The sequence below is a fragment of the Bos grunniens genome, chromosome X (assembly GCF_055505025.1).
Source record: "Bos grunniens cultivar Pamir isolate PY7600 chromosome X, Bosgru_T2T1.0, whole genome shotgun sequence".
NCBI lineage: Eukaryota > Metazoa > Chordata > Mammalia > Artiodactyla > Bovidae > Bos > Bos grunniens.
Window position 1 is genome coordinate 67014892 of NC_141194.1, and position 25326 is coordinate 67040217.

At 41.5% G+C, this 25326-nt stretch overlaps 1 protein-coding gene across 1 annotated transcript in view; it reads right to left on the bottom strand.

Annotated features, from left to right (window-relative positions):
* The window catches only part of NEXMIF (neurite extension and migration factor), a 205103-nt gene extending 186360 nt beyond the window's left edge, over positions 1–18743 (bottom strand). Inside the window, exon 1 of the mRNA XM_086388991.1 lies at positions 18166–18743. The gene's annotated coding sequence lies outside the window, so the exon portion shown is untranslated. The remainder of the gene's footprint in view (positions 1–18165) is intronic.
* Between the last annotated feature and the right edge of the window lie 6583 nt (positions 18744–25326).

Below are 25326 nucleotides of genomic sequence, written 5' to 3' on the forward strand. Positions count from 1 at the left end.
CTTCCATTTAACTTTATTTTATTTTGTAATCTCAGCATTCTGATTTTTTTTTTTTTTTGCTGTGTAACCTTGAGTGAGTAGCTTAATCTTTCGGTGCTTCATTGGTTCAAACACACTGAACCGTCTAGAGTGACAAACCATCACCTCTCTTCCTGCAGGTCTTGATAGTTGAACGTAGTTTTGCATATACAACGAGTGCAACCAAAATTGTACTCAACAATTCCAATCATGTATGTGCATGTGTGTAGAAGTGATATGGCTTAGTCAGGGATGGAGCCCCCTCTCACATAAATGCTGAGGAAGTTTTAAACACTATTGTCCTGTATGTTCTGCAGCTTGGAAAAATTGAACACCTGATCTCACCCTCATAGAACAGGGAAAACAATCACTATCTCTTCCTTGGGGTGGCTTCTTCTGAGCCTGGAAGCCTGAGAATTCACTCCTCATGGGCCTGAGGGGCACTGCCTACCCTTGGAGGTGGAGGGGTGTGTCAGGGTATCTCTTGGTCACACTCCAAATTTCTGACCACATTCTAACTGTTATGTATGAATAATTCAGGAGCAGGAGCCCTGAAAATGTCAACCTAGATTTTGTTGTTGTTGTTGTGTAGAAGAACAAGATCTAGTCAAAGGACAGGAACCATCTTGCTGGGGAATATAGCATGGTCCTTGTTTCTTCTCTGCATAAGTCCTTCCCTATGCTATCGATATTTTAATGGTTATATAGCAAAAGTGTGCCTTAAAAATTATTCATTGGCAAGATTTCAATGTACAAATCTGTCTTTTGAAAACTGTGCATTATGGCATTATAATGTTAAGTGGGGAAAAAAGCAAGGTACAACCACAGAAACATTAAAAACACACAGGAAAAAAGTTCAGAAGATAAAAATATTAAATTAAGCAGTCCTTGATTTCTTCATTTTTACACTCTTCCATATTTCCCACACCTTATTAAAATGGAATTTTTATAACAAATGATTTCAGTTTTAGGTTTCTTTTTTCTTTTTTTTCACCATGGAAAGGTTTCATGTACAGGATATGGAGTCAGGGGTCTCAAATAAATTAAATGGACATGTAGCCTTGTTAAGCAATTTTCCTTCTCTGGGCTTCTATTACTCCTTCAAAACATGAGGTAGGTGACTGACAAGGCAGTATCCCTACAGACCCTTCCAATTTTGCTCTTCAGTGTTTTATAGCCAAAATCACTGAGCTGGCTGAGCTGCCTAAAGCCTTTGCAAATTGTTCTCTGGTCCTAAGAGCTATCAATTAGTTGGATTCTCCAATTTTCCTGTAATGTAGTTAGGTATCACTTTATAATGAAAAATATCATGAAAAAGTAAGGTACATGTAATTGACTCTACAATACAGTTAGAATGGGAAAAAGAAATGTAAAAAAGAAAATGGAATACATCCCTAAACAAGATGTTGAGTGAAGGAAAAGAAAGCTAGCTGCAGAATAACACATACACTAGGATATTATTATTTATGTAAATTAAGAAAGACACACAGGACAATTCTATATATTGCTTCTCACTCTCTCTCTTTAGTCCCTCAGTCATGTCTGACTCCTTGTCACCCCATAGACTGTAGCCCACCAGGCTCCCCTATCCATGGAATTCTCCAGTCAAGAATACTGGAGTAGGTAGCCATTCCCTTCTCCCAGGTGATCTTCCCAACTCACAGATCGAACCTGGGTCTCTTGCATTGCAGGTAGATTCTTTATCATCTGAGCCACCAGGGAAGCCCATATGGATATATAAATTATATGGAAGAATACATACCAAATTAATCTTTGCCTCTGGGAATGAATGGAGAGGAATAGGGGATTGAATTTGACTTGTCTATAATGTGTTATTTCTCCCACTGGGAAAAGATCTAAAGCAAACCTTGTGTTGAAAATGCTAACAGTTGTTGTGCAACATGAATAAGGTTTGGAGATCAGCTATACAACATAGTGCTTAGAGTTAACAATACTGTACACTTAAAGATTTGTTAAGTGGGTAGACATGTTAAGTGTTCTTACCACAATAAAAAAAAAATGTTAAGTTTGTCAATTCTGAGTCAAGATCCAGGTGTGTTTGTTATATTATTGATTCTCAATGTTTTTCAGTATTTTTCTAATCACTCAAAATAAAACATGCCATTTTTAAAAGCAAAAGGTTGATTATTTCTTTTCCATATTTTTCAAAATCTGTTAAATGTTCATAGATTATTTTGATATATGGTAAATTAATTTAATCTCAAAACTAGGGAAATGAAAAAGAGAAAAAAGTAATGGGACAAAGAAAAATGAAAGAAGGGGTCACCAGAATGAGATACAGAGAAGCCCTGGGAACCTGAGGAACTTTTGGCCCAAAAGTAACCAACAAATTCCATAAGCCAAAGATTTAACAAACGGACCTATTGCAAGATGGGGGCTTTTGGGTGTTCCATCCCCCACCCCTTACCATACGTATTTAAAACCCCACTCTGTCTCATTGATTTTCTGCAGACAGAAACTTCCAGTGAGTCTCCTCCAATTACCTAGCCTTTCAGGGACAAAATTTCCATCTTGCCTTCCAAGGCGGCTGCTACAACACCACAAATCACCTTCTGCCATCCTTTCTTGAGCCAAACTCCTACTGATTTCCAGAAATCGTATGGGGAATATGACTTTCTAAATTTATTCCCTCACAGTACTCAGCTCACAATATTTTTTAAACTAAATGTCTTACTGTAAAAGTTGAACCTGCTGAAGATAAAAGCTTTTCCTTTTTCCTCTATTGTCCTTCCCCAAGCTAAATCCCCCTCATAGTCAGAAATGCCATTTTATCCTACAACTCTGAAGAAATTTCAGTCATCTTGGTTCTTCGCTGCATACTGATTGACAATTTGATCCATTTGCTTTTATCAATTCACTGTCTCTTGATTTCTCCCATGGCCCCTTTGTCAGCTCTTTCCCCCTAGCCCTCCTTGCTTTCCATGGGCACCTCACAATATGATATTTTTGAATGGCTCTTCCTATCCTAACCTTCCGCTACACGTAGGAGCCATAGCTCTTAGTTGATGTAACTGAAGTGCTGGTTCCAGACTTAACTCTCTAAGGGTAGCAGTGACCTTGTATCCAGCCACACAATACGCCAGGAAAGCAGCTATAGCCAAAGGAGATATGGATCATGGGCAACATCAAGTGGAAGGTTGAAGGCCCTCCTGATAAGTGAAGAGGGTAGGCTATGAAGGCGAGGAAGAGTTAAATGGAATGGATGAACACAGGCTTCATGTGTTCAGAAGTGATAGTCCCTCTTACCTCACAATTCAGAGACCACTGACAGGGCAATCTAAGGGAAGGGATTAGGGCTTGGTCTATAGTAATCACTCTGTCCCTGATTTACAGTATGGCTTTGTGAAATTCACTTTAAAGTGCCAGAGACTCAATTCCCCCATCTGGAAAATGTTACCATCATGGAAATTGTTGCTGTGGGAAAAGATCTTAGAGATTAGCTCTAGACCAAGCCCTCATTTCACAGTTTGAAAACTCAGGCCCAGGAAAGGGAAGCAACTTGTCCTATGTGGTCTTCAATATTTACTTTTCTTAACTCCATAAGGTTGTTTGTGAGGTCACATGAAATAAAACATAGGAGCCCTTCTAATCCTCGAGAAGAGAGGGGCTATAGAATTCTAAGGTGTTATTTTTGGCAGCCTTAGTGCCTTTGGTCCCTTAACATAACTATCTCCTGAATGAAGACACACCAATCTTAGTTTTAACTTCCTCAGGACCACTGAACACACAGCTGTCTCTCTCAGCTGGCCATCTCAGCAATAAGCACAAACAACAGCTCTCTGCCCTATTATCCACTGCTGCTTCTACCACCTCAAACTATCCCAGCTGCTTGAGCATTCCTTCTATCTGACAGTCTGGAAACAACTGGTAGCCCCAGAGTCCTCCTCTGAACTCACTGTAGCCAATACTGCCTTACATTGTGTGACATCCAGCATTTCCATGCCATAAGTAGGACACATGGAGAAGGGAGACGCTCATTATAAAGGGCCTTTAGATGGATCTTGGGAGTCAGAACAGAGCCATGCAAATCAGAGAAAGGCTGAAGAAAACCAAAAGGACAGAGGGAAAAATAAAAAGCATACCTAGGATCACACTTTTTCTTTCAGTGCATACTATGCCAAAGTGGCTCTTCATTTAAAAGAGTAATTTGAGAGTGTTCCTCTCTAGTACATGGCCTGGCTGTGTGACTCAGAACTCTGGATTCTTAAGTATAATAAGCTGATTTTTCAGAAAATAAAAGAACCCCATTCCTGGCATTAGCTGAATCCACTTTAGGCCTCTATTAACCAACGGTGCTCAGTACTGGAACATATAAAAGTCATATCTGAGGGTCGAATGGCAGAGGTGAGAATCAAAAAGGAGAGATTAGTCCACCTACCTGCTTTTCAGCATCTTTCAGTAGTTGGCTAAAAGTGGCTTGTCCCTTATGAATCATGAGTTATCAGGGTCAGCAATATCATGACATTACCAACTTATCTAGACAATAAACAAATGGGCTTTTCCATTTATTCAAGTGCTAAATATATGTACATGTAGCAACCAAAGCATTATTGAAATAGAGCAAAAAAACAGTGGCTTATAGGAAAGGGTGAGATAAATGACAAGGAAGGCTAACTCTAGGTTCTCTTCCCAGATTTATATAGCAATATCCTGATCCTGGCCCCTCTGCTTAACCAGTGACCACTGTCTTCAAAATTAACTGGTGTATTTGCAGCCTCCTTGAGAGACAACATGATAAATTTGGATTCTGGTTGCTCCTACTGTATTATTTCCATATGTCTGAGTAACAGACCGGGAATACTCACCTCTTCCCCACAAATGCACATATGGAAGGATCTAGGTGAGCCATGGTCCTGGATTTACAACCTACACCTTGATCTTGTGTTATCAAGTATGCCTACCTCTCTGTTTTCACAGTGTAACTTTCAAACTGTTTCTTCCTCAGATGACTGTCTTTTTGTTTAGCTTTAAGTCAAACCACATAAATCTGAAAAAACTCATTGTAGCACTGAATAACTCCCTTTTCTTTTACTTATTTAGCCAAATGAATTTGACTATGTCATTTATGAAACATCTTAACATACCAAGGCCACAACTTTACACATATAGGATTTGTTATGGGAAAATGCAATGTGACTTATAGACTCTACATATGACATACATTAAATAGACAATGGGTGCACCTCTTCTCTTACTGAGATGTAAAGTACATAGGCAGCCCTACGCAAACACCTGAAGATGTACTCACAAATATAGAGATCCAAGAAGGGAAAATGTTACTGAACTACCCCAAGAGGAAATTGAGAACACTGACTCCACGTTAAGGAAACTCCTACAAATCTAAGCAAAGAGAGATTTGAGAAGGCAACAGTGTGCAAAGAAGCTGTGTAACAGGGTCTACTGACTCTCTGGGCCTTGGACAAAAAAGTGCCAACAAGTCAACCCAGCTCTGTTAAGGCCAGAGCTCTGTCACAAATGTCGCCCCAAAGCAAACTGGCTAAGCATGTTGGAGATAAATGACATAACAGGGGCCACCAAGATGCCAAATAAACCCTAGATTCTACAAATCAACAGAATGCCCTTTTCATAACCTACTCTTTTCTGATAATATTTCCTCAATCAACAGTTACTTCAGCCATAGAGTGAAGTTTGTTGCTTTGAATAAACAAACTTCTCCCCAATAGGAGAGAATTTCCCTTTAACAAAATGAAGTGTGACAGGAATCTGCAACATGCTACTCCACCTCTCTTACAAAGATTGAGAGGAAGAAACATATTTAATACTTGGTATAGTTTCTATTAACTCTCAGTTCAGTTCAGTTCAGTCGCTCAGTCATGTCCGACTCTTTGCGACCCCATGAACCACAGCACGCCAGGCTTCCCTGTCCATCACCAACTCCCAGAGTTTACCCAAACTCATGTACCTTGAGTCGGTGATGCCATCCAACTATCTCATCCTCTGTCGTCCCCTTCTCCTCCCGCCCTCAATCTTCCCAGCATCAGGGTCTTTTCAAATGAGTCAGTTCTTCGCATAAGGTGGCCAAAGTATCAGAGTTTCAGCTTCAAAATCAGTCCTACCAATGAACACCCAGGACTGATCTCCTTTAGCATGGACTGGTCGTATCTCCTTGCAGCCCAAGGGACTCTCAAGAGTCTTTTCCAACACCACAGTTCAAAAGCATAAAGTCTTCGGCGCTCAGCTTTCTTTATAGTCCAACTCTCACATCCATACATGACCACTGGAAAAACCATAGCCTTGACTAGACGGACCTTTGTTGACACAGTAATGTCTCTGCTTTTCAATATGCTATCTAGGTTGTTCATAACTTTCCTTCCAAGGAGTAAGCATCTTTTAATTTCATGGCTGCAGTCACCATCTGCAGTGATTTTGGAGCCCCCAAAAATAAAGTCAGCCACTGTTTCCACTGTTTCACCATCTATCAACTCTACTATATTGATAATGTCCAGTTGAGTTCCTTGTACACATATCTTTGTAGTATTCATAGCACCACAGGCTTTGGAAACAAACCCCAGCCACAGACCTCAAATCCAATAACTAGGTCCTTGTTGTAGTCTACCTATGCCACAGCATCTCACACCAAACCTCACACCACATCAAACCTCAGTTGTTATAGAACCAACCTTCCTTCCTCACCTCTGGTCTTCCTATGACAGCCATCTATGTATGCATTGTTCAGTATGGTAGCCACTAACCACATATGCTTATTAAGCACTTGAAATGTGACTGAATTCCAACCCCTCACCAGAAGTAATGAGAAGCCCTGCCCTCCAAGTGTCTACAGAGGCTGAGTGGGGAACCTGAACTTGCACTTCCACCTGGCAGTAACAAAGGCATCATACTCCCTTCCCCTGCTGAAGCAATGTCAGAAAAAGCTAGCTGAACAGAAGGTTTGAATAAGATCCTGAGTCTCATAATGTAATACAAAAACGTCCAGGTTTCTATTAAAAATCACTCATCATACCAAGAACCAGAAATATTTCAAGCTGAATGAAAACAGGAAATAAATAGATGTCAAAGCTAAGACGACAGATATTAGAATTAACTAGAGATGATTTTAAAATAGCCGTGATAAAAATGCTTCAGTAATAAACTACAAATACTCTTAAAACAAATGAAAAATACAAAGTCTCAGCAAAGAAATATAAGATACATGTTTAAGGACCAATTAGAATTTTTAGAAATTAAAAATACAATAACTAAAATTCTAAAAAATATCAACATGTGGGCTCTAAAATATAATGAAGAGGACTAAGGAAAGAATTAGCTAACTTGAAGACCAAATGATAGAAATTATGCAATCTGAACAAAGAAACTCAAATTGAAAAATAATGAACAGGGTCTCTGTGGGACTATAAAGAAATATCTAACTTTCCTGTCATTAGAGGAGGCCTGGAACAACAGGATAAAGAAGGCAGGACAGAAAAAGTATTCAAATAAATAATGGCTGAAAACTTTCCAAACTTGGCAAAAGACATAAACCTACAGATTCAGGAAGCTAAGAGTATATGCAGTGAAAATATCCTTCAGGAACACACGGGAAACCAAGAAATCTAAGATGAAGGAAACCAAGAGAATGTGTTGCTAACAAACCTGCACTAAAAGAATGACTAAAGGAAGGTCTCTAAACAGAAAGAAAAATATAAAGAAAGAATCTTGAAACCTCAAGAAGGAAGATAGGACAACAGAAAGAGTAAAAGTAAGAGTAAATACAATTGACTGCTTCTCCTGTTGAGTTCTCACAATTATGTTTGACAGTTGAAGCAAAAATCATGACACTGTCTGATGTAGTTCTAAATATATATAAAGGAAATATCTAGGACTATAATATTATCAGTGAGGGAGGATACAGGACTTAAAGAGAGGTAAGGTTTATTTAAGCAGGTAAAATGTTGATACTAGTAGACCGTGATAAGTTAGGTAATGGAATTCTGGAAAACAGTTTTGCAGTTTCTTAAAAAACTAAACATACACTTACCATATGACCTAGTAATCATACCCTTGGGCATTTTCCCCAGAGAAGTGGAAACATGTTCATACAAAAAACTTTACACTAACCTGTACAGCTTTCTTTGTAATAGCCCAAAACTGGACACAACCAAAATGTTCCTCAGGTAAATGATTAAACAAACAGGTTTCAAGGTAGCTCAGTGGTAAAGAATCCACCTGCCAATACAGGAAACAAAAGAGACCCAGATTTGATCCCTGGGTCAGGAAGATCCCTTGGAGAAGGAAATGGCAACTCACTCCAGTATTTACCAGTATTTATGCATGAAGAATCCCATGGACAGAGAGACTGGTGGGCTGTAGTCTATCGGGTCACAAAGAGTTGGAAACAACTGAGTGACTGAGTACACATACATGCAACCTGTACAGCTTTCTTTGCAATAGCCAAAAACTGGACACAACCAAAATGTTCCTAACAGGTAAACGGTTAAACAAACAGCAATATATACATACCATGGAATACTGCTCAACAGTATAAACAAATGTACCATTTATATGCAAGACAACTTAGATCTCAAGGGCATTATACTGAGTGAAAAAAGCGAACCTGAAAAGGTCACATACTCCATGACTCTATCATTTTTGAAATGGCATAACTATAGATTCATTTTTTAAAAAATATTAGTGACTGCCAGGGTTTGGGGATAGAGGGCATGAGGGGGTGAATGTGACTGTTAAAAAAAAATAGGTAGCACAAGACAGATCTTTTTTGGTGATGGAACAGTACTTTATATTGATGATGTTAGTGGTACACAAATCTACACGTGATAAAATGACATAGAACTAAACAAACCTGTTGTTCTAACATCAAGTTCAAGGTTTGGTCTTAAACTATAGTTAGGTAAGATTTAACTATTGGTGGAACTAGGTGAAAGGTACATAGGACCTCTCTGTCCTTGAAACTTCCTGTGAATCTATTATTTCAAAATGGAAAGAAAAAAAATCAAGTCACTGTCACTACTATAACCTGTGAATATACCAGGTTATATGGCACAGGGGAATTAAGGTTGCAGGTGGAATTAAGTTTGCAAATCAACTAACCTTGAGATGGGGAAATAATTCTGTACTATTCATCCAAGTCGGAGAAGGCAATGGCAACCCACTCCAGTACTCTTGCCTGGAAAATCCCACGGATGGAGGAGCCTGGTAGGCTGCAGTCCAGGGGGTCGCACAGAGTCGCACACGACTGAGTGACTTCACTTTCACTTTTCACTTTCCTGCATTGGAGAAGGAAATGGCAACCCACTCTAGTATTCTTGCCTGGAGAATCCCAGGGATGGGGGAGCCTGGTGGGCTGCCGTCTATGGGGTCACACAGAGTCGGACATGACTGAAGTGACTTAGCAGCAGCAGCAGCATTCATCCAAGTAGACTCAATGTAATTACCAAGGTCTTTAAAAGTAGAAGAGGGAGGCAGGAGAGTGAGCTGTCAGAGAAGGAGACATGACAATGGAAGCAAGATTGAAGTGATGTAATGTAAGGAATCAATTCATTATTGCTGACTTTGAGAATGTAGGGAAGCCATGAAACAAGAAATGTAGGCACAATCTAGAAGCTGGAAGACAAGGAAATGGAGTCTCCCTTACAGCCTCCAGAAAGGAATACAGCCCTGCTCATACCTTAATTTTAGCCCAGTGAGACCTATTGCAGATTCGTGACCTCTAGAATTGTAAGATAATAAATTTATGTTGTTCTAAACCACTGAGCTTTTGGTAATTTGTTACAGTAGCTACAGAAAACTAATACAATCACCAACTAGGAGTTAAAAACTAACCCACTCAAAGATGGCTTTTTGCAGAGTACATTCAATTCATTAGTCAGAAGTTAATAACTAAGGACTGTAATCTTGAGTTATATATATTGTAATCTTGAGTTGTATATATTATATATATTGACCATGGCTATATACCATGGCTAATGCAATCTGCAATTCCACATCACCAATGATATCAATAATACAAATCTTGCCTCAGAATTGCAGGGAAAAGAAACATGTTACTCCTTATTAAGTGGGGCCTGCTAAGCCAATGCAAACATAAGAATAGAAGTATTTGTGCCATGGAGGCTGGAAATCTTGTTTCAGTTTCAGTTCAGTTCAGGTCAGTTGCTCAGTTGTGTCTGACTCTTTGTGACCCCATGAATCACAGCACGCCAGGCCTCCCAGTCCAGCACCAACTCCCGGAGTTCACCCAAACTCATGTCCATCGAGTCGGTGATGCCATCCAGTCATCTCATCCTCTGTCATCCCCTTCTCCTCCTGCCCTCAATCCCTCCCAGAATCAGGGTCTTTTCCAGTGAGTCAACTCTTCGCGTGAAGTGACCAAAGTATTGGAGTTTCAGCTTCAGCATCAGTCCTTCCAATGAACACCCAGGACTGATCTCCTTTAGCATGGACTGGTTGGACCTTCTTGCAGTCCAAGGGACTCCCAAGAGTCTTCTCCAACACACAGTTCAAAAGCATCAATTCTTCTATGCTCAGCTTTCTTCACAGTCCAACTCTCACATCCATACATGACCACTGGAAAAACCATAGCCTTGACTAGACGGACCTTTGTTGGCAAAGTTAATATTTCTGCTTTTCAATATACTATCTAGGTTGGTCATAACTTTCCTTCCAAGGAGTAAGCATCTTTTAATTTCATGGCTGCAATCACCATCTGCAGTGATTTTGGAGCCTCAAAAAATAAAGTCTGACACTGTTTCTGCTGTTTCCCCATCTATTTCCCATGAAGTGGTGGGACCAGATGCCATGATCTTCGTTTTATGAATGTTGAGCTTTAAGCCAACTTTTTCACTCTCCTCTTTCACTTCCAACAAAAGGCTTTTTAGTTCCTCTTCACTTTCTGCCGTAAGGGTGGTGTCATCTGCATATCTGAGGTTATTGATATTTCTCCCAGCAATCTTGATTCCAGCTTGTGCTTCTTCCAGCCCAGCATTTCTCATGATGTACTCTGCATATAAGTTAAATAAGCAGGGTGACAATATACAGCCTTGATGTACTCCTTTTCCTATTTGGAACCAGTCTGTTGTTCCATGTCCAGTTCTAACTGTTGCTTCCTGACCTGCATTTAGGTTTCTCAAGGGGCAGGTCAGGTGATCTGGTATTCCCATCTCTTTCAGACTGTTCCACAGTTTCTTGTGATCCACACAGTCAAAGGCTTTGGCATAGTCAATAAAGCAGAAATAGATGTTTTTCTGGAACTCTCTTGCTTTTTCGATGATCCAGCAGATATTGGCAATTAGCTAGAGGTTAACTATTTGTCAGAGAATTTTCTCTTGTGTTAGTAAAGAGGGCATTTATACTTATTTTCTAACAGGGGGAATATAGAAATCATAGAAAAAATGCATTAAATTAGAAAAAGGATGGGGTTAATAAAGTTGGTAAAAAAAAAAAAAACCTCAGCAGAATCAAAGCTAATTTTTTATATGACAGGAGAATCTGTTTCATTCTTTTCTCTTCCTCAGTATCCTAGTGCTTAGCATGTAGTAGATGCTCAATAAATGTTTGCTGAATTGAATTAGAAATGATCATTAATGGATCCTTTCAGATTTAGAATTCCATTAGTCTTCATACTCTGCCATACTCCAAACTGCTAAGAATAGAAACAAAGGGACAGGCAAGAAACATTTATTCATAGATAGGAATACCACGTATTCTTACCCTTGCATTTGCATAGCACATATGTGGCATGCTTGCAGAGGTTAAGGAGCATTGCCTTTAATATATAACATTAGATTTCCAGGATGGCTAACATTGCAAAAGGCCCATGAGTCCCGATGGTCCTTATGAAGATATCTGGACACCACCTCCTTGTCTGGCTCCATCAACACACTTAACGATCAGTGCTAGCAAGAGTTTCCTATTTTTGTCAAGATAAAACTTCTCTTTGGCTAAGAGAAATATATAGAGATAGAGAACTGAAGAGAGAGCAATGAAGGCAAGTAAGTGTGAATGAGCTTTTATGTAATGTATTTTATATATTAATAATGAACTTGCAGAGGTTGAGTGTTGAACAAAATCTGAAAGTTAAAAAGTCAAAGATTTGGAGAAACTAACCCTGACTTGCCTTTGGTGAGAACAGTAATGGCAGAATGAGTAATAAGTGACTCTTTTTCATAATAAAAAAATGCCTGTGAAGGCTAATCAGAAAAATGCTTATAACGGTAGCTGAGAGCTGTGAACCACAAGTATACTAATAACAGGCTTTTTTGAAAAAGTCGTCTTCATGTCTCCCCTTTCAAGTTACCTTGACAATGACAGTCATGCAACAGGAATTCATGTAACAACAGGGCAAAGGCTAGTGCAAAGGTTTTTAACTCACAATGTATGGTTGGACTCCCTGAAAACACTTGAAAGTGTCATACTTTTAAATTAGCACAATTCTGAAGAGTGTATCCTTGACATTCATCAAATTTTCAAAAGGGTTCATGCCAAAAAAAAGGTTAGGAACCACTGAGCTAGACAGTAATGGCCCATTTTTTCTACTCCCCTACTTAGTAAAACTCTTCTTTAGAATGTGTTCTAGTAACTTAGTAAATAAAGAGACAGAGGGTCTCTGTTCAAGCAAGTTGCAGAGACCTGGTCTCTGGGTGAATAAATCACATGGATGCCTAGAATGACGTGGAAAATATTGGAAAGGACGATGGGAAGAATTCATTAGCACCACAAAATTTAAGTTACTGCAATAGGCAGGAGAGAAAAGATCATTATTGACATTTCAACTCAAATTCACATGTGGATTTCACCTTTGGGATCATCCTCCTGCCACCTCACCAGGTTCTGGACAGTCTCCCAAGCCCTAGATATCAGCTGATAGGTATGTGTTCAGGAAATGTGGACTCATTTTGACAGTGGCCTAGGTAATGCTCAATTATGAAGGGAAAGCTTGTAAACATTTGCAAAAGCAACTCTAAATGGCTTCACATTTTCTTCTTGTCTACATTATTTCTTTTTCCATAGCAAGCCAGATTTGGCCTGTGGGCTATAGTCTCTTTTGACTCTGGCCCTAGATCAATGAAAACCAATCATAGATACTTAAGACTGGAAGGCAGTTTAAAAAGTCATCTTGTCCATTACAGAAAAAACAAATGGAAATATACATAATATATGTAATATATATATATATATATATTTCATTCATATATTTGTATATTTGGCAAGACCAATATTTGGCAAACTATTCTGGACACAGAAGTACCTGTGAACTTCTCAAAACATGTTTTAAAAAGAAACTAACACAACACTGTAAATCAACTATACTCCAATTCAAAAAAATTTTTTTAAAAAAGAAAAATTCAGGAAATTTCATGATTTCACTGCAGGGCCCTGGTTTCGATCCCTGGTCAGGGAACTAAGATGCTACATGCTACAGGGAGGGCTAAATAAATATTTAGAAAAGAAGAATTCACACCTCAGTTGCTACCACCCTTTTTTGTTTTGCAACTATTCATACTATGGTCAGGATGATCTTTCTAAACCTAAATGCCTTCTGATATGCTTTAAGCCTGTAAACTATTACCAGTCTTTCATGAAAGAACAGCCACTCTCCAGTGAGCAGACACCTGTTTGTGTGTGCATGTGTGTGTGTGTACATTCACAAATGCATTTTGGAGGGATATCTTTAGACCCAATAATCTAATTCCATCAAGCCCAAAGTTTGAATTATTTCTTGTATTCTTATCCTCCAGACAGACTTCTTAGCTAGGAAAAAGACAGACTGAACTAGTTAAGGGATTATGACATTTTCAAAGCTCATTCAGATTTTACAAATATAACCACCTCCCTAAATCAAGAAGCATATTTGATTTAAAAGTGACCTACAGTTAGGGTGACCATAGAAACTTTTTGTCCAAAATGGGACACTTGAGAGTAAAATAAGTATGCTGGGACAACCAGGTATAATCAACAACATATGGCCACCCTACTTCCAGTCTTCCATAGAGGAAACGCTTTAACTTACCCTCAACAAAATGAATCTCTATTCCTTGTTGTCAATGGAGGATGGCTTAACACTACTCTAGTAGTCATGTCCACAGTATAATCTTGTTCTCTAACCTCTAAACCTCCCCAGGTTAAACATTAGGAGCAACTTCTTGCTTAGGCTAGCCACATAAAACTTAAGATAGGCTACTGAGGGAGAGAGGTATAACTTTTAAATGGGATTTTGAGAAAATTGTAAATAATTAACTATATCAAAATCACCCTACTGAAGATGGAGAAATGACTTATTGAAATTCCTTTTAGAAAAATTAAAATTATGTTCATAGTAGGATCCTGAAGACATCAGTCCTTTTTCTACAGGAGAACAAGAGAGGGAAAGACATTGAGCCACAGTGCTTATCTACAGAAAATGAGACCAAAAGGAACACATTCCTTAGCAGAGGCCTGCAAACCACAGTAGGCAATGAGGGACTGGCCTCACCCTCAACTGTAGCTGGCCCAGAAAAGGTCTTACCATCAGTAAAAGGCAGCTTCCTCCCACACTCCACTTTCCTGGTTGACCCCACCCCAGACCACATTTCCCAACATTTAATGTGCTACTGTGACACAAGGACAGTGTTGTTTGAGAAGAGAGGAAAGTTCACCTCCGTCTAAAATGAAATTTTCTGGGAGAGAGAAGAGGTCTGAGGTTAAAGGTAGCCTCGAGTGATACTGTTTTGTCCAGTCCCCTTTGTTTTGTTTCCAAGCAGCCTTGGAGAAGTGGCATGAAGAACCCAACCAAGTTCTTTGTGTCTAACCATATGACATTGGGTTTGAAAAGGTGTTTTCTGGTTGAGAAACTGTCAATTAGGGAGCTAGCTGATGGGCAACTTTTCAGAGGAGGCAATGGGGGAAAAAAAAAGAAAATGTCCAACTCTGAAGTTTTTATGATAGGAAAAGTAGGAAAGCCAGATGACCTATTCCTTAGTATATCATTTCCCTTCACTATCATCTACTTTGGTTCTTCTCTCCTTTTGCTTACTGCAAGAAGGAACACCTAAACCATATATGTGCCACCAGATAAATAAGTTTAAAGATAATATAACAGAATCAAAGGCCAGTTAGAATCTCCTTTTATCCCTTTACTAAGGGTTTGGAGAAAAACAAAGTATTCACTAGAACTGGACTTAGGAACACAGAAACTGCAATCAATGGTTCTTTGGTTAGGCTGGTACCTCTCCTAAGCAAATTCTTCTGTGCAACTGGGATCTCTACCAGTGATTGTGTCAGAAAGTCATGAGCATGTATGTTTAAAACCCAGCCCTTATCACTTTTTTCATCTCTCTTCTCTCACCTCCTAAACACAGGCAACACCACCACATCTTTAGCTGTCTCTGTTCACTGAGTAGTTTACAGGTAATCAGACAATTGTGAAAAAAAAGAAAAAGGGAAGAGAGTCAGACTGAATAAAACGGAGAGAAAGCAGCAGTGTGCTGTACTTGTTTGACTTTGGCAACAGGGTGTAATAGGTTTGCTTGTGTGTGTGTGTTTGTGTGTGTGTGTGTGTGTGTGTGTGTTTCAAAAAGCATTGATGCATCGAATATTTATTCACTGAACAGGTTGATTTATTTAACAGACTTGATATATGTCAGATTCTACCATGTGCTTACATAATTGTTACCCATTTATCAGAGCTGTTATTTAGCCAAATATTTGTTTTAAAAGCATTTTCCTTTAAATGACTTTCTCTAGCCCACTGCACAATCAATCCATGGTTCATTTTAATTATGTAATGTTATGTTACATTATGTTAACAACAGCTATTTGGTGGAGGTCTCTGAAATTTCATCTTCTAGGGCCATTTCATCTCCACCCAAAATCTATTTCTTTTTCCCCTTGTAATAAATTGCTGGTTAAAATCACATCATAGGGAACATTTAAAAACTATGTATAATGCTTTTTCATGTTATGCTATTTTACACTTTTGATTTCCAGAAAAAATGCAGTTTCTCAACATTCTGCTAAAATCACAGATCTGAATATTAATAACCTAAAAAACTGGCTATAAGGACAAAAAGTATGATTGTGTGTGTGTTGAGGATGTGTGTCTGTGGGGTGTGGAAAAGCAGTTGGAACAGCAATGGGAGAGCTAGGTGGGTAATTAAAATAAGAGAAAGTAAATGGAATCAAATTTCAAAACAAATTTGTTGAATCACCCTTCTCCATCTGAATACATGTGCAGAAAGAATTATATTTTTTCAACTCAAATGCATTCAGTTTATCTAGGTTCTGTGGGAGGTAAAATATTAGAAGGTATTTCCAAGAAACAAAAATGTTTAATCACTAGCTGCCATGCCTAGTTTGAGTTCCTCTACTGTAAATATGCCAACTGCAAAGGCAAGAGGCTTGTTTTGACCTCCCAGGTCAAGAAGCGTGGGGACTAGTAAAGATGAGGTGTGGGAGGGAGGAAGGGAAATCCCACCATCACACAAGTGAATCTCTGACCTAGTAAGCAAATACGTTTGTGTTGTTACTGTTGGGTAAAATGTACAAGTCTTCCAGAAATTAGACACTGTAATAAAAATGTACCAGCCCAAATTTAAATTGCTCACTAGACAGATGGTTAATTATATTCACAGCCACATATTTCACTGGGATAGAGTTTCAGACACTCAGCCAGTTTTATTTGATTAGCCGGTTTCCCAGTTAATATGTAAAATGACAGTTACTTAGGGCTTTTTTGTTACCTTCTAAAAATATATTTTAAATAAGTATAAATTCTCCTCAGCCATGAGAATTTCATGGCTGTAAGTAAAACGTTTGGTCATGTTAACCTATGTGTAAAAGATGTAAGAGAGATTCATCCCTCGAAACCCGAATGGTCTCTATAGTTCAGAGAAGACCATTGGAGCACATTCTCTCACCAAGCAAAATATCTCAGCAACTATCAGCACACTCTTCTCCACGATCAAAAACAACAGAAGAGATATTCAAATCCCAGGGTAAAGTGTTTTAGATGCTTTTTAAAAACAGCCCTGGGAGGCCTACACACAAATCATGTCTTTGCAGATAACAGTGTAGAAAATGGAACGCTAGGAAAAGGCCACAGAGCTAAGTATATTGCTGTGCACAGAATTCAACAATATGCTGGGAGCCGAAACCCAGAAGCAAAATACCAAACCCACTTACTCCAAAATGCAAACAGAAGCTCGAAGAAAATCAAATGTGTTGGTGTAGAAATGGGGATGCCATTTTTTTTTCCTCTTAGAAAAAAGACAGAAAACCTTGGGCGGGTTATTCGATCCCTCATGGATCAGACAGAAGCAGTCATGCTGAAACCATTGGATTCCTCAGCAGAACGGCGCCAACTCAGCGGCGCGTTTTCCACACTTTCCCAGAGCCTGGCCCGGCTCCCCGTGTGGGCTCGAGGCCTCCCCGCCCCACCGGGTGTGAGAGAGCGGAGCGGCGGTGTGCTGCCGGGAGCGGCAGAGTGAAACGCCAGAAGCCACGCAGGAAAGCGTCGATTCGACTGCCACCGAGAGCGGGAAGGGGCAATGGGCCAATTACGCAAAGGTGACATGCCGCGTGGGGCTCTATAGGGCTCCCAACTTAGACCTGCCCATGGCACTGGTCCGGTGGCGAGTGTTCAGTGGCGCTCTGTGGTCGCCAGTGCAGCCCAGCGGGCATGGAAGGTGTCGGCGACGGCGCTTCTCACCTTTGGCCCTGACTCTTGGTCGCGGCCGCCTCGTGGGTTTGCCCGCTGACACCGGAGAGTGCAGTGTTACTGCCCGTTCCCCAGCCAGGATCTTCCCGGCGCCGGCCCGCAAGGAGGCGGCACTCAGCTGGTCCCCGCCGCCCCGCTCTGAGCGCTGTGGCTCCGGCCCGCTCGCTTCCCCTCCCCCTCGCCGCCACCCCCTCCCCCGGCGCAAGCACACAGGCCTTTCCTAGATTACAGTGCCTGTCGGGGCTAACCGGGATCTCTCGCCCTCGCGGCCTCACTCCCTCATATACAGACAGACACACGCACGCCATTCTCACACAGACGTCCTCCCTTCTGTTTCCCCTTCTTCCTCTTCTCGCTCGGCTTCCCCCAACGCGTTCCACCCCCTGCCGCCGCCACCCCGCGTCAACCGGGAAGCCGGCGAGAAAGGCCAGGGGCTGGATGGCAGCGCTTGTACTCACCTCCCAGGCCGACTCCGGAGACACGCGTCGCCGGCGGACTCAGGCAGCTGGCGCTGGGGCTAGCGCGGCCGCAGTCAAGGCTGGGCTGCTGCCGTCGCCGCAGCTGCTCAAGCTGTCCCCGCCGCCGCTGTTGCTACTGCTGCCGCCGCCGCCGCCGCCTCTGCCTCAGCTCCATGCGCCGGGCCCGCCAGGTGGACGCGCCTCTCTCCCTCAGGCGCCGCCGCCGCGGCGGTGCTGGATGGTTTCAGGGCTGTCTGGTTATGGCCCTAAAACTCAGCGCCTCGGTGGCCGCCGGCTGCTCCTGAGGTCCGCTCTTGTAGTGCACCGCCGCCTGCTCCGGCCCGGGCTATCTCACCAGTGGGCTGCGCGCACGGCGCTGGAGCCTGCTGAGTACCGTGGCTGCGGCCGTCCGCAGGAGGGAGAGAGGAGGGCGGCTGCTACTGCCGCTATCGCTGTTAAAGCTATTGCTAAATGCTGCTACTGTCGCTACTGCCACTGCTGTGGCGGCGGCTGCTGCTGCTGCTGCTGCTGATGCTACTGGTTTTCCTTCCCGGGTTCTCCCCCTGCCTCTTCCCCACTCCTCCCCCCCCCCCCCACCCCGCTCACTTTCTCCACCTCCTCCTCCTCCCCCTTCTCCTCCCTCGCCGCTTTTCTCAGAGCCTCTGCGGGCGCTGCCTGGTCTCCTCTTCTCCGTGAGCTGCCTCTGCCCATTCAGAAAGGTGCCCAGAGTGGGATTGCCTCGGCTGCCACCATCGCTATTGCCCCTGCCATTGTTTCCTCCAACACCGCTGTTCTTGCTGGACCCGTTCCCCCCTCTACCTCCCTTGCCTACCACAGCCCTCCTTTTTCCTCCCGCGCTCTCTTTACCCTCTTTACAGTCCCTTCCCATGTGCCCCCTCCCACTTTGTCCGTCTGTCCCTCCCTCCCCTCAGGCACCCGGGAGCGCGCACTGCGCGGCCACCTGTCATAAAGGGCGCGCACCCCCTTCCCCACCCCCACCCCGCCCCCCACTTTTATTCTCGCAGCCAGTCCAGTCCACCGCGCTAGTGGCGCGTTCTTCCCTGGCAGACACACAGCTGGACATCACTCTTCCATGCCTTTTAGGGTAGTTATGTGTACAGAGAGGGCGCTCTGAAGTTTGGGGAAGAATATTTCAATGTTCAAAGGAGACGCTTCTCCCACCAAGCGTCTAACCATTCAACCTCTACCTACCCTTAACTTCAGAGTCTAGGCCCTCAGGAGGGTGGGTTGTGTTGGAAGGGCTGGATGGAGGGCCATTTTCCAGAGAACTGGAGATGGCTGGGGTTTTTTGTGGTTTTTTTGTTGTTTTTTTTTTTTTTTTTTGTAATAAAGAAGAAGAGAAGGAGGGAACATGAATATGCCTGGAAGGAAATGGGATGTACCTGACTGCTGTCCTAGAGAAATCCCTTAGGTGGTCATTTACCATCGGAATTCATGGGAACCCAACAGGAAAAGCCAGCGGTTCGAGAGCAACTTAGAAGGGGCCATTCAGCACTCCTGGAACCCTGAGTGTAAGGTTGGGGCCTAAGCCCCTGAGTCATCATCACTAAGAACCAGGGCAAATGATGGAAAGGTTACGTTCTAGAACAGAAGGTACAAAACTAAGCTACTTTCTGTGCACTTATTCTAGCAAGCCTTTACCAAAGCACAGTTTCTCCTATCTGGCAGGGCCCAATTTCAGATGCATTTGCTGCCACAGCTGCAACCTCATTTTGCTGCCAAGGTTCAGGCTTTGAGACCTTATATATGCAACTCTCACTATCACCGTCAGTAGAACCTCTATGACCTGTCACACAACCCTTCCTCAGAAAAGCACAGATTGGGAGGGTCTGTTTCCCTTTCCCTGGCAAAGCAGGAAAGACAAATGTTCTAGATATCCCATTGCCAACAAGGTCTGGGTTACCTTTTCTAGTCTGGGGCACTCTCCATGAGTCTTTCTTCACTGAGAAGTAAAGAGTCTGAGCACAGGGAGTGCTTTTACAGTTCCTCATCTCCATGCCTTGGGTTCTGCCATTCCACCTGCTTGGAACACTCTTGTCCTTTCTCCCTATCATTTTATATCTGTTAAAATCATCCATAAATAATAGCTTATCTACAAATAATTGATAATTATTGAGCTCCTAATATGTGCCAAATTCTATGCTAAGCAATTTACACGAATTATTTTATTTAAGCCTCACAACAAACACAATTTTATTATTCCCATTTTACAGATGAGAAAATTGAGTCACAAAGAAGGTACATATATACGTATCTTGAGAATAAAAAGAATATCTTCTTTATCTTACATTTGCCATGCACTGTGAGAATATATTTGCATCTTTCAGGCACCGGGGTAAATGTGAAGAAAAATAAGATTTGGCCTCTTCCCTCAAAAGCAAACAAAAAGGTTAAACATGTGAAATGCCGCCTGTCTATTGGCTGGATCTCAGTGGCCACAATGGATTGCTATTTTCCCATTGTTGGAAAGCACGTTGTTTTCACCTGTATTAACCACATATGCTAGTTTTCCTTTTAGAATTAGTCACTTTTTAGTTACCAGTTCTAATTTGCGTCACTGACTTTCACCTAGAGAGTACCAGGAACACACCCAAAGTTGAACAAGTTAGGTTTACTACTTGTTATGGTGAGGGAGAATGCACACCATAGATGTTATGGGCTGAAGTGTTTCCCCTTCCAAATTCATATGTTGAGCCCTAACTCCCAAATACCTCAGAATGTATTTGGAGTTGGATCTTCAAAGAGGTGATTAAGCTAAAATGAAGTGGCTAGGGTGAGCCCAAATCCAATATGACTGGTGCCCTTATAAGAGGAGAAAATTTGGACATACAAAGAGACACTAGGGGCACGTGAGTACAGAGAAAAGATCGTGTGCAGACACAACAAGAAGGCAGCCATCTGCAAGGCAAAGAAAGAAGCCTCAGGAAAAACCAAATATGCCAGCACCTTGATCTTGGACTTCTAGCCACCATAGAACTGTGATAAAAAATTTAAACCACTTTGTCTATGGTATTTTGTTATGACTGTCCTAGCAGACTAATACGATATGAAACTACGAGACATCTTTGTAAAGCAGTGGTAGAAAGGACTTATTACAGGATTTGGGCTTTGGTTGGGTGATTTGGGAGTCTAAGAAAGTAGGGGTTCATTCTATATTGAATGCTATAAGAAAGCAAGGGCAATTCTATGATTGTGCATCTTAATATATCTTATCTATAGGGAAGGTGATTATAGTGAGATGAAAGTGAGAACTAATCTTTTGTGGGTGGCACAGTGACCTTGTCTTTGTCTGTGCTTAGACTAAATGATGAAGCAGATTTGCTTTCTTTCATTGTATCATGTTCTCAGGGTAACACTGTCTGATGTGGGTATTTTGTGAGATTGTTTACATCCAGCAGGAGAACAACATGGCCTACCTGTGCCTACCTGTGAGTGCTAGGCCAGCTTTCAGACGTCAAGAGCTGCTTTTTTTCCTTTCTCACATGTGACTACTTAACACCATTCATTAGTTGTAACTAACTTGGCCTTAGGCAAGTTACTTCTCTGTGCCTCAGTTGTCTTACCTATACTTGAAGGAAATTAAACATAGAATAGTTGTGGGAACTATAAACAGAGGAATATACATAATGTTCTTAGAACAGGGCTTGCAACACAAGCAGCATTCATTGAATATGGGCTATTATCCATTTATTTCTTCTCCAACATACCATTTAGCATGAATTACATGTAGTTAGGTGTTGATACCGGAGAAGGCAATGGCACCCCACTCCAGTACTCTTGCCTGGAAAATCCCATGGGTGGAGGAGCCTGGTAGGCTGCAGTCCATGGGGTCACGAAGAGTCAGACACGACTGAGCGACTTCACTTTCACTTTTCACTTTCATGCACTGGAGAAGGAAATGGCAACCCACTCCAGTGTTCTTGCCTGGAGAATCCCAGGATGGGGGAGCCTGGTGGGCTGCCACCTATGGGGTTGCACAGAGTCAGACACGACTGAAGTGACTTAGCAGCAGCAGGTGTTGATACACTCTCTCTTACTGGACTATAACTTCCCTGAGGACAGGGATACTGTCTATTGCCATAGTAATAACAGATAACTTTCATTGAGTGCTTTCAGTGGGCCAGGCACTATTGTTAGCTGTAGTCACTCCAAAAAAAAACTTCAGAGGCCCCGTTCTTACCTGTAGGCTAGCCTGGGTGTCCTCCTCTATGCTCCTACAGCGCCTATGTTTACCTTAATCACTATACTCAAAGTACGATACTGATGCTATCTGCTTATGTGTCTTCTTCCCTTTATATACTGTTCAGTTATAAAGGGGAGAGTAGGTACTTTTAAAATTTACAAATAAAAATTCTATATATTTAAGTGTACAATGTTATATTTTGATACATGTATATATTTTGAAATGATTACCACAATCAAGCTAATTAACACATCCATTAACCAGTCAATGATCATACCAGTCAATCCTAAAGGAAGTCAGTCCTGAATATTCATTGGAAGGACTGATGCTGAAGCTGAAACTTCAATACTTTGGCCACCTGATGCGAAGAACTGACTCATTGGAAAAGAGCCTGATGCTGGGAAAGATTGAGGGCAGGAGGAGAAGGGGATGACAGAGGACAAAATGGTTGGATGGCATCACCTACTCGATGGACATGAGTCTGAGCATGCTCTGGGAGTTGGTGATGGACAGGGAAGCCTGGCATGCTGAAGTCTATGCTGTTGCAAAGAGTCAGACATGACTGAGCGACTGAACTGAGTGAACACATCCATTACCTCACATAGTTATGATTTTTTTTTTGATACAGTGAGAACACAATATCAAGTCTCTTAACAAAGTTCAAGTATAAAATACAGTATTATTAACTACAGTTACTGTGCTGTACATTAGATTTTAAGAACTTATTCATCCTGCATAACAAACTTTATACCCTTTAATCAACAGCTCCCCATTTCCACCATACTCAGCCCCTACCAAACACATTTTTGAGTTCAATGTTTTTAGATTCCACATATAAATGAGATCATGGAGTATTTGTCTTTCAGTTTCTGGCTTATTTCACTTAGAATAACGTCCTCTAGGTTTATCCATGTTGTCACAAGTGGCAGGATTTCTTTCTTTTGTAAGGTTAAATAATATTCCATTGTGAATATGTGTGTGTGTGTGTGATATTTTATTTATCCAATCATCCATTGACAGATATTTAGGCTGTTTCTTTGAAATGAACATGGATATCTTCAAGATACTAATTTCACTTGAAATCAGATACTTGTAACTTTGGTGCCCATGTCTTATCACAGTGCCCAGCACAATAGAAGTTCTGCATATAAAGGTATTCATTGGATTTTCAGTGCATGCTTTGCTTTGTCTGGAGTGGAACTCAGGTCAAAGTAGCTATCTTGTCTTAGCTCACATTGCCCCTTTCTCTGGGGTTTTATTTACTGAAAAAAGTAACAAAAGATCTCTTACATAGTGTTCTCCCTGTGTGGTAGATCTAAAAGAATCACCATAAGACTTCAATGCAGGAAGGTGCCATTTGGGAACAACTAGCCTCTGCCATTTAACAGTCAATTGTAACATTTCCATTGGGACAAAGTGGAGTAATGAAGGAAACTAGGACCTAGACCTTAGGTTTTGACCTTAATTTTGCTGTTGACAGACCGTGGTATTCAGCAAGTCACTGAACCTCTCTGACCTTCAATTTCTCCATGGGGGAAATATATAGAGCGTAATCTCTTTATTCACCAGCTAATAGAGCTTGATAACAAAAATTAAAGAGTATTTACTGGAGTTTCTCTTTAGGAAAAATATTTACTTCTTCCATTATTTCCATGTTGCATGCTTGGATGACTCTTAACCTCTGGAACTGGTGTTCCAAAATGGCCACAGCCCTTCCAATGCCAAGCAAGTGCCATGAGTATTAAGGTTTTTCAGCTTGCCATACTCCCTAAAAGTTCCACAATTCAACCTATTCCCAGTGAAGCAGTGAAGGGAACTATAGTGCCTGGAAACTTTGAAGACATAAGAGGGGTTTCTATACTGGAGTTGGACCCAGAAAGTTTCTTTCCATCATGCTGAGGAAAGACATAGGATGTTTTTCAACTCAAATTTGTGTTCTACCATAGGGATAAAATAAGGTGAATGACAGAATAACATTATCATAGTATCACATGCATATACAAGGGCAGAAAATACCTTATAACTTTGCATATAATGTATCACCATTGTGCCCAGAGACTATGTAACAATCATAATAACAGACTCCGGCTGGGACTTTATGGCACCTTTCCCTGACGAATTCCAAAGAATGGCCCAAAGGAACTCAGGAGGTCCAAATTTGAGAGAGCAGTGAGTTAAAACCAACATTAGCTGTTCCTCTTGTTTGAGGGGCAGCACCCAGCACATTAAGGGCTCCCATTAAATATAATGGAACTGACAAATTTCCTCAGTACTTCCTTCCTTTGTCCTAAACAGCTTTAAGAAATGATAGCTTTCTCCATCCTGACAATAGACAGATGTGTCCCTTTTTTCCCTTTCCCTAGAAGGGTTCTTGAGAGTCCCTTGGACTGCAAGCAGATCAAAACCAGTCAATCCTAAAGGAAATCAATCATGAATATTCATTAGAAAGACTGATGCTGAAGCTGAAGCTCCAATACTTTGGCCACCTGATGCGAAGAACTGACTCATTGCCCTGATGCTGGGAAAGATTGAAGGGAGGAGGAGAAAGCAACAACAGAGGACAAGATGGTTAGATGGCATCACTGACTCAATGAACATGAGTTTGAGCAAGCTCTGGGAAACGGTGAAGGACAAGAAAGCCTGGCATGCTGCAGTCCATGGGGTCGCAAAGAGTCAGACACTACTGAGCGACTGAACAACAAAGGTTTGTCATAACTTTCCTTCCAAGGAGCGAGTGTCTTTTAGTTTCATGGCTGCAGTCACTGTCTGCAGTGATTTTGGAGCCCAAGAAAATAAAATCGGCCACTGCTGCCACTTTCCCCCCTTCTATTTGCCATGAAGTGATGGGATTGAATCCCATGATCTTAGTTTTTTTAATGTTGAGTTTCAAGCCAGCTCTTTCATGCTCCTCTTTCACTTTCATTAAGAGGTTCTTTAACTCCTCTTCACTTTCTGCC